The sequence below is a fragment of the Odocoileus virginianus genome, chromosome 28 (genome assembly GCF_023699985.2).
Source record: "Odocoileus virginianus isolate 20LAN1187 ecotype Illinois chromosome 28, Ovbor_1.2, whole genome shotgun sequence".
In the NCBI taxonomy this organism is placed as follows: Eukaryota; Metazoa; Chordata; class Mammalia; order Artiodactyla; family Cervidae; genus Odocoileus; species Odocoileus virginianus.
Window position 1 is genome coordinate 7,567,157 of NC_069701.1, and position 16,073 is coordinate 7,583,229.

Consider the following 16,073-nt stretch of genomic DNA (forward strand, 5'->3'; position numbering starts at 1 on the left):
GCAGTTTTCTAAAGAGATCACCTGTTTGTTTTTTTCATGGTTAGTTCAGCATATATATATACTTAAAAAATGAAAAAGGGAAAATGGAAGGATTTTCACAAAGTGCTCAGTGCAAGGTAATTGTCGACACATAGTTCTAGCACTGATGATTAAAGAGCTCCTGGGTTTATTATATGTTGTGGGACATTGTTTCAGCCTGTGTTAGAATACTATGCACAGATGTGTAATTTACATTTATGTAGAATTTATAAATCTGTGTTATAAATCATGCACTGTGTGAGGAACATGTAATCATGGATCTGGACCATCTTTCGTTCATTTGGATAAGCAGTATTCCAGTTCTGAAGCCAGCATTTGGGATGAGCACTGCAGACCCCGGGGGAGTTCCCAGTGATACCCTTGGTAGAGGGCAGCGTGTCTCACTTCCTCTGGGTGGCATGTCCACCTGCTGCAGCATATTTGACCTCATCACACAGAGCAGCCATGTTTCTGCCACCCTGGGGGCAGGGGACAGGGCGTCAAGACTACAGAGTTGATCTGGTCTTCAGTCTGCCTCTTTCAATGGGAAAGAGTCATCCCTGAAACCAGTCCTGACTGAGACACTGGGAGCTGATGGTACATTTCTGAAGGATGCAGGACCCAGTTTAACACCTCCCAGTTCCTACTCAGAGATGGTCCTTACAGATCCTCCCTCCTTAAATATCTGTGTGTGCTCAGATGTGTCTGACTCTTTGTGACCCCATGGTCTGTAACCCACCAGGCTCCTCTGTCCATGGGATTTCCCAGGCAAGAATACTGGAGTGGGTGGCCATTTCCTACCCCAGGGGATCTTCCTGACCCAGGGATCGAACTTGTGTCTTTTCCATCTCCTGCATTAGCAGGCAGATTCTTCAACACTGCACCAGTGTCACTTCCCTCCTCTGAGGCTATCAGCAGCTGCCTGGGGCTTAAAGAACAAAGGCCAACATTTTGACAAAACTAAGCCAGGCACAGCCCAGCCCGTCCTCAGACATCCCTCCTTCTAGTCTCCTTCCCCAGGCATGTCTGGCATTTTCTGCAGGCCTTTGCCCATACCGTCCCCTCTGCCTCAGATTCCTGCATTCTCTCCTTTCCTCATTCTCTACCCAGCAAAACTCAGGTTATCCCCTCTTCCAAGAGTCAGCTTCTCTGATCTGATCAGAGAAACCCTTCCTGATCTGCCCCAACCTGAACCAGTCGCTCCCTTCTCAGTCTCCCCCACAGCCCATTACATATATTTATTTCTATTCCATAGTTTTATTTTTGGTGCTTTATATTTTTAATTATTTGTATACCAGCCTCCTTTGTTGTATAGTAACTAAGTCATGTCCGACTCTTTTGAGACCCCATGGACTGTAGTAGCCCAGCAGGTTCCTCTGTCCATGGGATTCTCCAGGTAAGAATACTGGAGTGGGTTGCCATGTCCTTCTCCAGGGGATCTTCCCAACTCAGGGATCAAACTGCATCTCCTGCATTGGCAGGCAGGTTCTTTACCACTGAGTCACCTGAGAAAGCCACTAACTTCCTGTACTGGGACACAAGTTCCTAGAGGGAGCTGGAAATGCATCAGATCCATTTGGCCAGTAATTGGCACTCTGATGGGACAGTATGGCCTATTGAGTGAGAAAAAGAGCTAGGTCTTCGCAATCAGTTCTGTGGTTTAGTCTCCCTGACCTTAGGCAAGTTTCTTAACTTCTCTCAGCCTTAATGTCCACATTTATCAACCAAAGGTAATAAGGCTACCTACCTGAAATAATCATTGTGAAGGTAAAATTTGATAATGTGGCCGGGTACCTGGCATCAGTGTCAAGTTTCCTTCAGTAACTACCGTAGGAGGAAGGCAGGACTGATACATGCAGAGTTATATTACACGTCTATATTTTTCAATGTTTGCAAAGAAAATTGAGTCATCGAACATATAATGAACTAATGTGTAATTACAGACAAGATCTGGGTCTTCCAGATTCACTGTTTCCTGAAAAGGTCCTTTAACCCTTAAGCGTTACAGCTGAGATAGTATAGAAACACACGGCCATCCCACTCCCCTCTCCCACTCCCAGGCTGTCTGGGAGCCCTTCTCCACAGGCTCAAATGGACTAGACTGTGAATTCAGCTGTTGGCTTCAGATTAACTAGTATCAGACTAGTGATGCTTTTGAGCTGTGCTGCTAGAGAAGACTCTTGAGAGTCCCTTGGACTGCAAGGAGATCAAACCAGTCAATCCTAAAGGAAATCAACCCTGTATATTCATTGGAAGGACTGATGCTGAAGCTGAAGCTCCAATCCTTTGGCCACCTGATCTGAAGAGCCAACTCATTGGAAAAGACCCTGATGCTGGGAAAGATTGAAGGCAGGACGAGACGAGGATGACAGAGGATGAGATGGTTGAATGGCATCACCAACTCAATAGACATGAGTTTGAGCAAGCTCCAGGAGGTGGTGAAGGACAGAGAAGCCTGGTGTGCAGCAGTCCATGGGGTTGCAAAGAGTCGGACTTGACTTAGCAACTGAGCAAAGAAGCAAACTAGTGATGGTAGTGGAGAAGGAAATGGCAACCCACTCCAGTATTCTTGCCTGGAGAATTGCATGGACAGAGGAGCCTGGCGGGCTACAGTCCCTGGAGTTGCAAAGAGTCAGACACAACTGAGCGACTAACACACACACACAGTGAAAAGGTAGAGTTTTCCTCCAGGGTCCACTCCAGAATCCAGAAATTTGAATTAATGAGCATTTCTGGAGCTGCTGGGCATCATGTTACACACTGTGAAGTTACCCCCAGAGAACAAAATACAATTCTTGACATAAAGCTATGAGTTGAATATGATAAAAGTTAAACAGCAACAAAAGATTTAATAGGGACAAAGGATTATAGGAGCGCAAGGGGGAGGAAAATTTGTTTTCCTTGAGGGCAGCAGGAATGCTTCACCTGCATTTGACAGGGATGACATTTGAGCTGGTCCTTGAAGACTTAATAGGAATTCCATGGGTGGAGAAGGAGGGAAGGGCATTCCAGGAAAGGGCTTGGTTTTATCAGCTCTGTAGAGAGCAGGGCAGTCAGCTCACTCGGGTATCTCCCCATCTCCTCTGCCTGGCACGGAGGGCCAGGGGAGGGATCCACTGGCTTATAATGGATCTTCCCCATGTGCTGGAAGGTTCATTTGGAAATGGTGTCATTCATTTCACAAATGAGCAAAGTGAGGTGGCGGAGGAAGGGAACTTATCTGAGATCACAATTGGTAAGCAATTTGTAAAGTGAGAGTTCTGACTGTGGGAACTGGGGAAAGCCACACTAAGGAGATGACAGTTGAGCTGGGCCTGAAAGATGAGTGCGAAGAACTGAGACAGAATGTCTTTGTCTATGGTGAGCCAAGCACGCCCACCTCCCCCTGGAAAGAATGCAAGGCCTCTGAGACCTCACAGTGGGTGAAGCAGGAGACTAGAGGGGCGGGGCAGAAGAATTGATCTGTGGTTCTACCTCAAACGTGGTCTCCTTCTCACCACGCAAGGGGGTTGGCTTAACAGGGAGCTGCTTCACACTCAGGTCCAGGCCTCACTGGTGGTTCTCCAGTGGGTTAGTGATGGAGAGGATTGTAACAGCAGAGTGGGGGGTTCATATGGGTGGAAACCACTTGAACCCAGGAGCCAGGTCAGCCTGTTGGGTATAGAGAGGGTGCTGCAGAAGGTGGACATGTAGCCTGGAAAACAGATGTGTGACAGTCCAGGCAGGAGGCCGGCAGTTGGACTAGAACCAGGAGAAAAGTGTCATCACAATAACTGCTGGCTAAAGGCCAGGCACTATCCTAAAATCTTTACATAGATTGTTGTTCAGTCGCTAAGTTGTGTCTGACTCTGTAACCCCATGGACTGCAGCATGCCTGGCTTTCCTGTCCTTCACCATCTCCCAGAGTTTGCTCAAATTCGTGTCCATTGAACCAGTGATCTATCTAACCATCTCATCCTCTGCCACTGCCTTCTCCTTTTGCCTTCAATGTTTCCCAACATCATGGTATTTTCCAGTGAGTAGGCTGTTAGCATCAGGTGGCCAAAGTATTGGAGCTTCAGCTTCAGCATCAGTCCTTCCAATGAGTGTTCAGGGTTGATTTTCTTTAGGATTAACTGGTTTGATCTTCTTGCAGTCCATAGATTAACTCATCTAATTATCACAGCCCCCCTAAGAAATAGACACTGTTATCAGCCTATTTGTAATTGGGGAAACTGAGGCACAGAGAAAACTTGCCCAGAGTCACACAGTTCATAACCAGCAAAGCCAAGACTCGAACCCACACAGTCTGAAGCAGAGTGTGGACAGGTAAGCAGCACATCACAATGCTTGCTGAGGTTTGGGGCTGTGCACATTAGGTGGGTATTCAGGATGGGGTATCCTTGCCACTCCTGGAATGTGACTGTCTGGGGGTCTTAGATGCGGGTTGCTGTATTCGTTTCCAGAGCCTCTCCTGGGAGGGCATGATCCCCTCGTCCTGGGCTGAGGCAGACACAGGCAGACTGAGCCGTCACCTTGGGTTTGTCAACGACTAATTGGCACTTGCCATCTACCCATCTGCCTCTACAAGAATTAAGTCGTGTGCTGCAACAGCTGCTGACCTTCAATAGACCCTGAAAAGAGTTCAGGGTGGAAAGCAGAAATGAGGCACTCTGTGCTCAGGGGCGAAAACTGGCAGGACAGGTCTTCAGGTCCTCTTTAGATATTTTTCAGGGTCAGATTTTATGAGCCCAATTCTTCCATCTCTCCACATCTAGAAAAGCACTAAAATCCATGGTGACGACTGTTGCTCGTGACTAGCTAAGGCTTCACCAGATTAGTAGAAACTTTCTGGAAAATCCGTGCTTGATGGCATGTATTCCCTGCCTTCACCAAAAATCACATACTGACCTTTCCCCACTGCCTCTTTGGAGCAGTTTCCCAGAGCTGTCTGAGGTGCTGTCTCCTGGGCTGCCGCCCTCATTTTGCCCCAAATAAAATTTAACTCACAACTCTCACGTTGTGCATTTTTTTAAGTCAACAGATTCGTCCTGCACGCTCTGTGTACAGATTTCCTGCAACTGCTTTGCAGAACCTTTCCTCAGATGATTACCCAATCAAGATACCTGACTTGTGACCTTCTGAGCAGCTGCTCCAGGCGTCCACTGGGCCTCTTTCCAGGTGTTGACTGCACCCCTGTTTCGCTCCTAAGGGAGAGTCTGGGCTCCGCCCCAGCCCTGAGCGTCCTCTGAGCCTGGCTGGGAAGGGCTTCACAGATTAGCATCCGACAGGAGGCCAGCCCCAGGCCAGAGAGCCAGCGCCTCCTCAGTTCTGAAATGATAAACATTCCTGTCAGTCCTCTATGAAAGGACCTCCCCTACCACCACCCCCGAAGCTAATTAGATCCAGCTGAGGCTAAAATGGGCTGCCCTGGGGTCCAGCGGCAAAGAATCCGCCTTCCAGTGCAGGAGATATAAGAGACGTGGGTTCAATCCCTGGGTGAGGAAGATCCCCTGGAGAAGGAAATGGCAAACCCCTCCAGTATTCTTGCCTGGAGAATCCCATGGACAGAGGAGCTGATGGTCTGCAGTCCATGGAGTCGCAAAGAGCTGGAGACAGCTGAAGCGACTGAGCGCGCTTGAGGCTGAAATTGACGCTCTGACATCGCTGGGGCTCTGCGTCGCCTCAGAACCCCTCGGGAGATGCCCGAGTATCTCACGGGCACCCGAGTACCCCCCGGGCAGGTGAGACACAGCAGAAGGGGCTGGGCCCCATGGAGCCTCCTCTGCCCCTTCGTGCTTCTCCCCCGTACACGCTCTGCGTGTGTGTCTGTGGGCCGTGGGTCCTGGCCAGCTTGGCCTGAAGGTCCTCAGCGTGTGACTCAGAAGAGGTAAAAGCCAAGCGGAGGCGGCTGAGAGTAACACCGTTCAAGCACACAGCGAGTGTGGCGAGGAAGCCGGCCTGGCGTGGGTAGCGGCCCGGTGTGAGGGAGGAGTCTCCCCTCACAGTCCCGCCTCTGTGGGCCTCCCCTCACAGTCCCGCCTCTGTGGGCCTCGTAAACATGACACCTCACAGGCAAGCACGTTCTTCGGGGACACACGTGAGGGACACATGACAGCTCAACCACACAGTGTGGCGGAGGAAGCCGGCCTGGCATGGGTAGCGGCCCCGTGTGAGGGAGGAGTCTCCCCTCACAGTCCCGCCTCTGTGGGCCTCGTAAACGTGACACCTCACAGGCAAGCACGTTCTTCAGGGACACATGTGAGGGACACGCGACCGCTCAACCACACAGCGAGTGTGGCGAGGAAGCCGGCCTGGCGTGGGTAGCGGCCCGGTGTGAGGGAAGAGTCTCCCCTCACAGTCCCGCCTCTGTGGGCCTCCCCTCACAGTCCCGCCTCTGTGGGCCTCGTAAACATGACACCTCACAGGCAAGCACGTTCTCAAGGGACACACGTGAGGGATACGCACACCTGCAGGGCAGGATCCCACGGAGGTCAGAGCCCCGGGCGGGAGCCCCGAGGGGCCGGGTCAGCTCCTGGTAACGGCCGTGCCGCCTCGGAGGCGAGCTGCTCCCTGTCCCCGGGCCTGGATCACAGGAGCGGCCCCCGCTCGGGGCTCCGCTGAAGGTCGGATGAGCTGACTGTGTGTGAACGTGTGGAGAGCTCCTCATAAGCTTGAGGGGGTTTATTTTCTCAGCTCTTCTCGTCCCCAGCCCACCTAAAAGGATGAGATTGAAGCTCACGCTCACACCCTTGGGTTTCCTGCCTCTCTCTCTCAATGCCCGGGGGGCCCTTGCCTCATTTTTTTTTTTTTTTTTTTTTTACACTGCTCGCTAAGTAGCTTTACTCATATCCGACTCTTTGCAACCCCATGGACTGTAGCCCACCAGGCTCCTTTGTCCGTAGGATTCTCCAGGCAAGAGTACTGGAGCGGGTTGCCATTTCCTCCTCCAGGAATCTTCCCAACTCAGGGATCCAACCCACGTCTCCTGCGACTCCTGCATTGCAGGCGGATTCTTTACCATCAGCACCACCACTAGGACCTTTTCATCTTCAGCCACCCACACACACACACACACACACACACACACACACACAGAGCATAATTGGAAGGCAGGCAGAAAGCAAGGCTTCATCTCCTCAGAGCAGCTGCCTCCTCCCTGTCCTCAGGCAGCAGCGCTGACTCCTCCGTCAGAGCCCACTCCTGCCAGTCCTGCCCAGGTCCCTCTGCCAGGCTATTTCAGCTGTGAGGCCGGAAAGGCTCCCAAGTGCAGATAGCGCAGGTCAGCAACTGGCCCACTTCCCGTCCCATCTGGCCCTTTCAGTCCCCCAGCCTTGGGGTCATGAGCAGAGCTCTGGGTAAGGGGTCGGGAGACCCGCTTTCTCGCTTTGACTCCTTAGACTCAGGAGAAGGTGGTGGGTTGGAGCGCATGGCTTCTGTGATCTCTTTCAGCTCTAAACATTCAGCGTCTAGTAACCCAAGCCCTGAGCTCCCCTGGTGGCTCAGGAGGAGAGAATCTCTCTTCCAATGTAGGAGATGCAGGAGATGCAGCTTCGATCCCTGGGTCAGGAAGATCCCCTGGAGAAGAAAATGGCAACCCATTCCAGTATTCTTGCCTGGAGAATCCCAAGGCCGGAGGAGCCTAGCAGGCTACAGTCCAAGGGGTCGAAAAAAGAGTCAGACATGACTTAGCAACTAAACAGCAACAACAACCCAAACTCCATAGCCACGTTGAAAATAGGATGTTCAGTTGAGCCATGGAACTGAGCTGAAATTTCCCCCCATGAAAAATTAAGAGGTCGGGTTCGAGCAGCAGTTCTCAGGGGCAGCTGGGGCGCTGAGAGCCTCTGGGGGCTTTTAAGCATCGTCTGTGAGGTGGGGCCCAGGCAGCTTTAGTTTTCAGAAGCTCCCTAGTGATTCTTGTGAGGAATCGCCGAGCAAGATGGTCTCTGAAGTCCCTTCCAGCTTGGATCTTCTGTGACCTGCTGAGAGTCGATAACCTGCAGCCCAAATCTTCCAGGCTCACATCTTCAATACCCAAGCCTAATATATTGAAGACAAGGGGGATTTTCCCTGGTGGTCCAGTGGTTAAGATGCCATGCTCCCAATGCAAGGGACCAGGTTCAATCCCTGGTCAGGGAAATAAGATCCCACATGCCCCAACTACCAAGCCCTCGAGCCACAATTGGAGAAGCCCACACAACACAGTGAAGACCCAGCATAACCAAAAATAAGTAGATAATAAAAAACTTAAAAAGAAGAAAAGGTCAGGTCATGATAATGTAATAGAAACGTATCTCCAGCTCAACCCTCAGCAAACTAACTGTTGAGTCCCACTGCCAAGTTCCCTCATGTCTCATGCACACACAGTGAGTGGGGGTAAGTGGACAGGCGTGTGGAAGGCAGTCTCACATGTGTTCTCCCCCCTCCCCGCCCCCAGTGTCTTCCTGAAGCCTCTGTCACTGCACAGAAGTCACCTGTCCCCGCAGCTGCAATCCATCCTCTGTCAGCAGTTGATGAGACAGGAAAAATCCTCAGACCAAAGGTGACCCATTGACCAGTGCCTCCTGGCTCAAAAGGGGGGCCAGTCTGAATCCTTTCCAGGAACTTGGACGGACAAATGGGAAAGGTTAGACGGAGAGAATTTTCCAGGTAGGAAGGGAAATCAAGGCCAAAGGATGCTGCGATTTAAACTCTGGACTCAGGTCATGGTAGACCAAAGGCAAACGCCAGCTATAAAGGAAAAGGAAAAAAGAACAGGAAGTATAGGAACAGATCTGTGGAGGGAAGACAGGGCAGGTGGAAAGAAAGAGGGGAAAACAGGCAGAGGGAGTGACAGTCCCCAGAGCTGCCTCAGTTCACCCTCACTTTCCACTCCCATTCTTCACAAATTTACCATAAACTCTGTTTCTCCAAAGGTGACGTAGGTGAGCCTCTGATTTCGGATACTGGAAGAGCCAGACTGAAAAAGTGCTGTGAAATTAGATGGATCTGATTAGTCCCCTGATCTCCTTGTTAATTGGGTGGACAGAGTTAACAGGTTAAAGTAGGGTGTCTCAAAGTTCTGTTGTTGTCTTTGTTTAGACCCTAAGTTGTTTCCGACTCTTTGCAACCCCATGGACTGTGGCCCGCCAGGCCCCTCTGTCCGTGGAGTTTACCAGGCAAGGATACTAGAGTCTCAAACCTATAGGGTGTACTGAAATCACCTGGAGGGCTTGTTAAAATAGATTCGGAGACTTGACCTAGCCAGCAAGTTCCAGACACTGCTGATGCTGCTGGTGCAAGGATGACACTTTGAAAACCGCTGGATTAGGGACTTCTCTGGTGGCCTAGTGACTAAGAATCTGCCTTCCGACACAGGGGATTCGGGTTCGGCCCCTGGTCAGAGAACTGAGATCCCACATGCCGAGCAGCAACTAAGCCCGTGCACCACAGCTGCTGAGCCCGAGCCCCACAGCCAGCGAGAAGCCCTCGTGTCTCAATGAAAAGGTCCCGCGTGCTGCAGCTAAGACCCAGTGCAGCCAAAAATAATAAATATGTTTTGAAAAAGAAAAGAAAGCCGCTTGCTTGAAGGCTGATGAAAAGTCACTTGCTGAGAAATGTATCAAGACGATCTAAAGGAAGCAGAAGTAGGTCTTTCCAGACCCCACTGTGCATTCGCAGAAAAAGCTGGGAGTCCTGAATGGAGGTTTTGGTCTCAGTTGTAGAAGTCTTGTTGTTGTTTAGACGCTAAGTTGTGTCCAACTCTTTTGCAACCCCGTGGACTGGAGCCCGCCAAGTTCCTCTGTCCATGGGGATTCTCCAGGTAAGAATACTGGAGTGGGTTGCCATTTCTTTCTCCAGAGGATCTTCCCGACCCAGGGGTTGAACCCGAGTCTCCTGCATTGGCAGGAAGATTCTTTACCACTGAGTCACTAAGGAAGTCCTCTAACAGTGCCCCTCAGGAAATCCCTCCCCCTGTATGGAGCGCAGTTTCCTCATCTATAAACCAGAACATTTTATTAGGTGATCGAGGGGGCTCCCTCCAATCCTTATAATCTGTCATTTTTGAGTAGATTGGAACACACTGCTGTAAATTTGCCTCTAAGGTTTCTGGCATTTAAAGGAGAAAAAGGCAAAAGTAGATGAACACACATTTTCTGACAAGAAAAAGTGTTCAGGCTTATCTGCGGAAGTGTCACTTGGCTGAAAGATCTGATTCACACGTGGGCATCTTCTTAGACAGGCCAGCTGGCGGCCCAGGGTCTGTTCATGGATGATTCGATGCCAGGGATTGGGAACTGACGCTGGAGTAGATCTGAGGGAGCCCTCCCCGAGCGGGAAGATGTTCAGCTATTATTGATGCACATGTCCCGTGGAGTAAGTGAAATTGTATCTGGATCCCGCATCAGTGAATCACTTTGGGACAGAGAGATGGAGGAGAGGAGGATTTTTTTTTTTTTTTTTTAGTAAAGGCTGTTCTTTTAAGAGCAATTTTAGGTTCACCGCAAAATTGAAGGGACAGTACAGAGACTTTCACTCCCTGTCCCCACACATTCATCGCTTCCTCCATAATCAACATCCCTCGCTAGAGTGGTCCATCTGTCACAACTCAGGAACCTTCACTGACACCTCATTATCACCCGGAGTCCTTAGAGTACCTTGGAGCTCACTCTTGGTGTCATACATTCTGTGGATCTGGATAAAAGTATTACATAGCCTCACACAGGGTATATTCACTGCCCTAAAAACCCTGAGCTCTGCCTGTTCATCCCTCCCTCCCCCACCCCACTCCTGGAAACCACTACGGGTCCTGGCGTTTTTGTGTCTGAATTACACCAGTTTCAGTCCCTGAGGGGCCTGGCTTCTTTTGTTGTTGTTGTTGTTTAGTGACTAAGTTGTGTCCATCTCTTTGCGACCCTGTGGACTGTAGCCCATCAGGCTCCTCTGTTCATGGCATTTCCCAGGCAAGGCTTCTGGAGTGGGTTGCCATTTTATTTTCCAGACTGCCTTTTTTAGGGGAGGCTTAAAGATTTACATACAAGCGAGTGAGTTTCTGCTTCATTGAACGTGACCTGCCTTTAGTGTTCTGAAGGAGCAGCTTCCCGGGTGGGGAGGACAGAGGCCATCCTTCCGTCCATGAGCCTGGCTGGGTGTAGGTGGCTGAGAGTGAAAAGGTGGGGAAAGTTGAGTGGCCCCACATGGATGCAGAGATTTTATTTTTCTGTTCAAGCTGGAAGCAGATGAGCTTTATTAACTAGAACAGGATGTTCTGAGTCTGACTTCCTTTAGCCGAAGGCAGATTTCCCTGGCAGTTCAAACAAACTGATTTTTGTTTCTGTTTTATCTGACTCTGTCCTTTTCCTCCTTTGTCCCTGGCAATCCTAACCATGGTGATCAAAAGAATAGGTGTGGGAGAATTTCCTTACTGAGACGGAAATCCGTACATACAGGCAGGAGTTGAGTAGACCTTTCCTCAAATAACCTTGATCTCTCATTAACCTGTAAAATGCACGAAAGCTTGTGTTTGCTCACAGAAACACACTCACAGAGAACAAACGAGTGGGAGAAGGAAGGGGGAGAGGTGAGATAGGGGTATGGGATTAAGAGATATGAACTACTATATATAAAATAGATAAGCAACAAGGATACATTATACAGCACAGGGGAAAATAGCCATTATTTTTTAATAAATTTAAATGAAATATAATCTATAACAATATCATATCACTGTGTTGTACACCTGAAACTAATGTATTATTTTAAATCAACTATACTTCAATAAAAATAAAAGCTTATGTTTGCTCAAGCTAAGTTCACTCCCAAAAGAGTAGATGCTTAAGAGATGCTGCAAATAAAGCAAATGCTTTGAAAGGTCCCAGACTAGAGGACAAGCAAGATCATTGTTGTGGAATTCCTTGAAGAAAAGTGAAGACTGTCTTGCCAGAAAGAACCCCACCACCAGCTGGTCAGCCTCCAAAATCCAGTGTGATATTCATGTCCTTGCACCCACAGGGATCCCCCAAATTTCTCAGGTGCCCTGGATGGGTAACACTGAAAACTTTATAAGCTAGTTTCTTAGAGACTAACATTAAACCAGCATCCAGGGGTCCCCAACCTTTAGGATCTAATGTCCGATGATCTGAGGTGGAGCTGATGTACTTAATAATAGAAATAAAGGGCACAATAAATGTAAGACATGTGAATCATCCCCAGACCGTCCCCCTCCCCAGACTGTGTGTTTCGTGAAACTGGTTCCCGGTGACACAAAGGTTGGGGACTGCTGCACTAGATCACAGGGATTGGGACTTAGGAAGGAGACGTTTTGCATGAATGGGAAAAGGGATAGGAAAGAATAGATCAGGAAGGTTGTGTCTGAGGTGCTGGAGATAGAAGCAAGGCTCAGGCAGGGAGCCCCAGTGTGGCATCAGCATCGTCCAGAAGGTTACAGGAGGGGACCAAGTGAAAAAGCTAAAAAGACAAAGGGTAAAGTGGGTGGTAAAAGATGGACTTTTCCAACTGGACACAATTTCTCATATGAGCTCCTCTCCTGCACCAAAAACTTTAGGAGGGAAAGGAACTATGTTTTTTCTGCCCTGTGTCTCCCATGGCGCCAAGCGTGGTATCTTCAGGCCTCAACCAGAGAGAGCACTTAAAGATTGGCTTCTGATTAGACTCCATTCAACAAGCATTGATTAAGCGCCATCTTTATGGTTGGCCACCATAAGTACTTGGAAGACCCAAATGGAATAAGATGGTTTATTCGTGGTCTCTGACCTTAAGGAGTTTACAACCCACCTGAAGAGAGGAGCAGCTCTAAAGTGACATGAACCAGTTAGCAAAGCATGGTATAGATTGACTGGTTTACTTTGAACACATAGAGGTAATTCATTATGTAGGAAGTATCTCCACTGACTTGTTGGTTCTTGATCTGAATCTTGGGAATAGGATTTTGATTCAAGGTGGGAAGGTGGCCCACTACAGTCCCTGGCATACAAAGATTTATTGTCTGAGTTCTAAGCAGGAGGAGCTGCATAAGCGAGAGATGTGGTTGGGACAAACATGAATCACACAGACTCTTAGGACTGGGAATATAGGAGACACTTCTTCCCTCTTAACAAAAACCCCACATTTTTTTCCAGTTCTTTCTTCCCCCAGAATGGCCATGTGCTTTGAGAAGTCTTGGTCCTCCCCAACCCCAAGAAGTGGGAGCTAATTAACCCCGAGCCAGTCACAGAGAAGTTCCCTCACCAGTGACAATTCTGGCCCAAGAGCTGGGAGGCCACTCTGCCCAAGGACTTCTGGAAAGTTTTCTCATCCCAAGAGAGCTCCTCCTTTCCCGGATGTCCTCGGTCTGCCTGGGAACAGTGACGATCATCCTACAGTCACAAAAACAGTGTGGGGACCAAGCCCTTAACACCAAGGATGGTCACGGAGGGAGCCTGTGTCCTTGGTGACATTTTGAGCCCGCAAATAAACAAATCCTGAGTCGCCTCCCCCGGACCTCTTGTTAGGAGAAATAAATTTCCTCTTTCCGGCCAGTTGAGTCAAAGTTTTTCTGTTACCTACAGCTGAGAGCAGTGTTCCTTCCTGATGGGATGTCTGAATCACCTCGCTTAGAACAGTGGCTCACGTTCATTTATTCAGAGCTTCCGATGCCCCAGTTGCTTGAATCAGGCCCCACAACGTCTCTTTCAATTTTGTGATATTAGGCCCGTTTTCATGAAGAGGAAACTGAAGCACTGGGATTTAATAACCTGAAATAGCTTACACATCTAGTACCCGGTTGAGCCGAGATTCCAACCCCAGCTGCAAAGCCCGTCACGTCCTTCTGAACCTCTCCTCCCTGGTGAGGGGAGCTTCTCCAGGACGGAGGGCTCACCGTCACCTCATGGACCGCGTATGTGAGACCGCTCCATCACCTGGGCGGGGAAGGTAAGGCCAATGTGAAGCCAAGTGAGGACTTAGGATTGCGCTCCTCGGGGGTCTCGGTCATGCTTCTGAGGAGGGGCTGCCAGGAAAGCATTTTGCAAGGAGGATCGTCCTTGGAGGACTACAGAGGAGCGCCCATGGGCCATTGCTGTTAGCTGAAGTCCAGGGAGACGAGAGCCTTCCAGGGTCTGAGAGGCTGAAGTGAAGGGTGAAAACACAGGACGCCAAGAACAAGGGACCCGTAGGATGTGGAGACGAGTGGGATGTGAAGGTGAACGCGAGAGGAAGAACCGTTAGGTGTGCACTGCATGGCGTGGAGCTCGGGCTCCAGAGCCGCTGCAGTGAGCGGATCAGATCAACCGCTGCTGCTGCCTCTGCAGAGGGACTGGGACCACCATGGTCACGTGACCTGTATCCTTGGCATCTCAAACCAGCCGTGAGAAATCAGAAGTGCTCCTGTCCCCGAGTCACAGGGGAGAGGTTCAGAAGTGATGGGCAAGCCCTGGAGCCTCAGGGCTGGTCAGTGACAGGATTCAAACCCTGGTCTGTCCTGCTCCGGGGCCTCTCCCTCCTTCCACGTGGGAACGCCCTCTAGATCTGCCTGGCTGATACTCAGCATTCCCGAGTCATGCGTCCACACATATGTCCTCTCCAGAACAACAGCTCAGCTGACATGTTCCTTAGACTGAATGAAATTGGCAACAGGGATCTGCAGGAACCCATGTGCAGAGCTGGAGACCCCTGTGGGGAGACGGGCGACGTGGGGCCACATCAGCGTGCCCTGTTAGGAGAGCTGGGGTTGGCACCTTGCAGCATCTTCACGCCCGCACAAGCACAGTCTTTTAGGCACGTAACAAGGACACACCGAGCATTCCATGAATCCTGCTCTCGCGATAATGTCCTTGAGTCACTGTTGAGATATTTGATGGCCCCACACTGAAGCCCACCCCATGCACAGCCAACCCAGATGTTACCTGTGTGCCTCCTGCAGCCCACTCCCCAAAACCCACACAGCTCCCTGCTCTGGGTTCCAAGACTGGCTGAGACATTGACCTCCTCAGAGGACTTGGAGAATAGTTACATTTCTCCAGGGAGTCTTCGGTGAGGTCCTGGCTGTAAAGAGGTGGAATCAATTAGCTCTTAAGAGACCCTTGAGCTCAGCACGTCACAGGTTTGCCTTTCTTTGCAGCCTGTGGTGACCAGATCATGGAGCTCAAACCAAGGCCTAGACGGGATGTGCACCTCTTCCCCAGGGGCACAAGTCAGCAGAAACAGTAGGAGTGGAACTCAGGTCTCCTAGCTCTGTGCAGAGAGAGGGGGTGTTGCCCACCATTTAAACCAAGCTTAACTTGTGTTACTTTTCTGTATATAGCACTTTGAAGTTTTGGAATGAATTTAAATACAACCCCACCAAGCTGCTCTTTGAAACAGTGCTGTTCATGTGACAAAATGAGGGATCCAGAGATTGACTCCCCAGGCTGTACAGACTCTAAGAGAGAGAACAGAACCTAGACTTGGCCGCTTTCTATTTGCTATTCAGGAGTCCTTCCAATACCGGACTTACTATAAGCATCCAATGGGCAGGAGCCATATTTGTTTAGCTCATCATTTGATACCCAGCACCCAGGACAGAGCCTAGGTACACTCCTTGTTAGGTGAAAGGAAGGATGGATGGAAGGATCAGTAGATAGAACAGGATAAAACAGGATAAAAGAAACTTGGAGTCTTATTTTCCTGATGACTTCTAATAGATCTTTGAGGAGTGAGCTTCTATGATTAATGGCTCCTTACTTAAAAACAAAGAGCTTTAACTCTAATTTTGTTTAAAATGCATTATGCCCTAATTTTTTAATACTCATGTAAATTACATTGGATTCCTTAAAAATTTTCACCAGGAAGTCTTGCCCAGGACTGGGAACATAGTAGGCACTTGACTGCTGTCTCTGGAGTTTAATTGGATTTAAAAGTGAGGCTGGAGAGGTAAAAGTAGTTGCACGGAGTTTCCATGTTACTGGGATAATTAAGGAACAGACTTTATTATTTGCAAAATGACTTCATCCCCACATCCAGGCCTGTCAATCGGGAAGAAGTCAACAGGGAGAATGGAATGAGGTCAGGTCCTGCATTTCCAGAATCTTTAGTTCCAAAGGGTTAATAGCTTTGTC

The 16,073-nt window shown here is 49.5% G+C and overlaps 1 protein-coding gene across 3 annotated transcripts in view; it reads left to right on the forward strand.

Annotated features, from left to right (window-relative positions):
* Positions 1-16,073, forward strand: part of ME3 (malic enzyme 3) — a 223,911-nt gene that overhangs the window by 108,029 nt on the left and 99,809 nt on the right. The gene's annotated exons all lie outside the window — the stretch shown is intronic.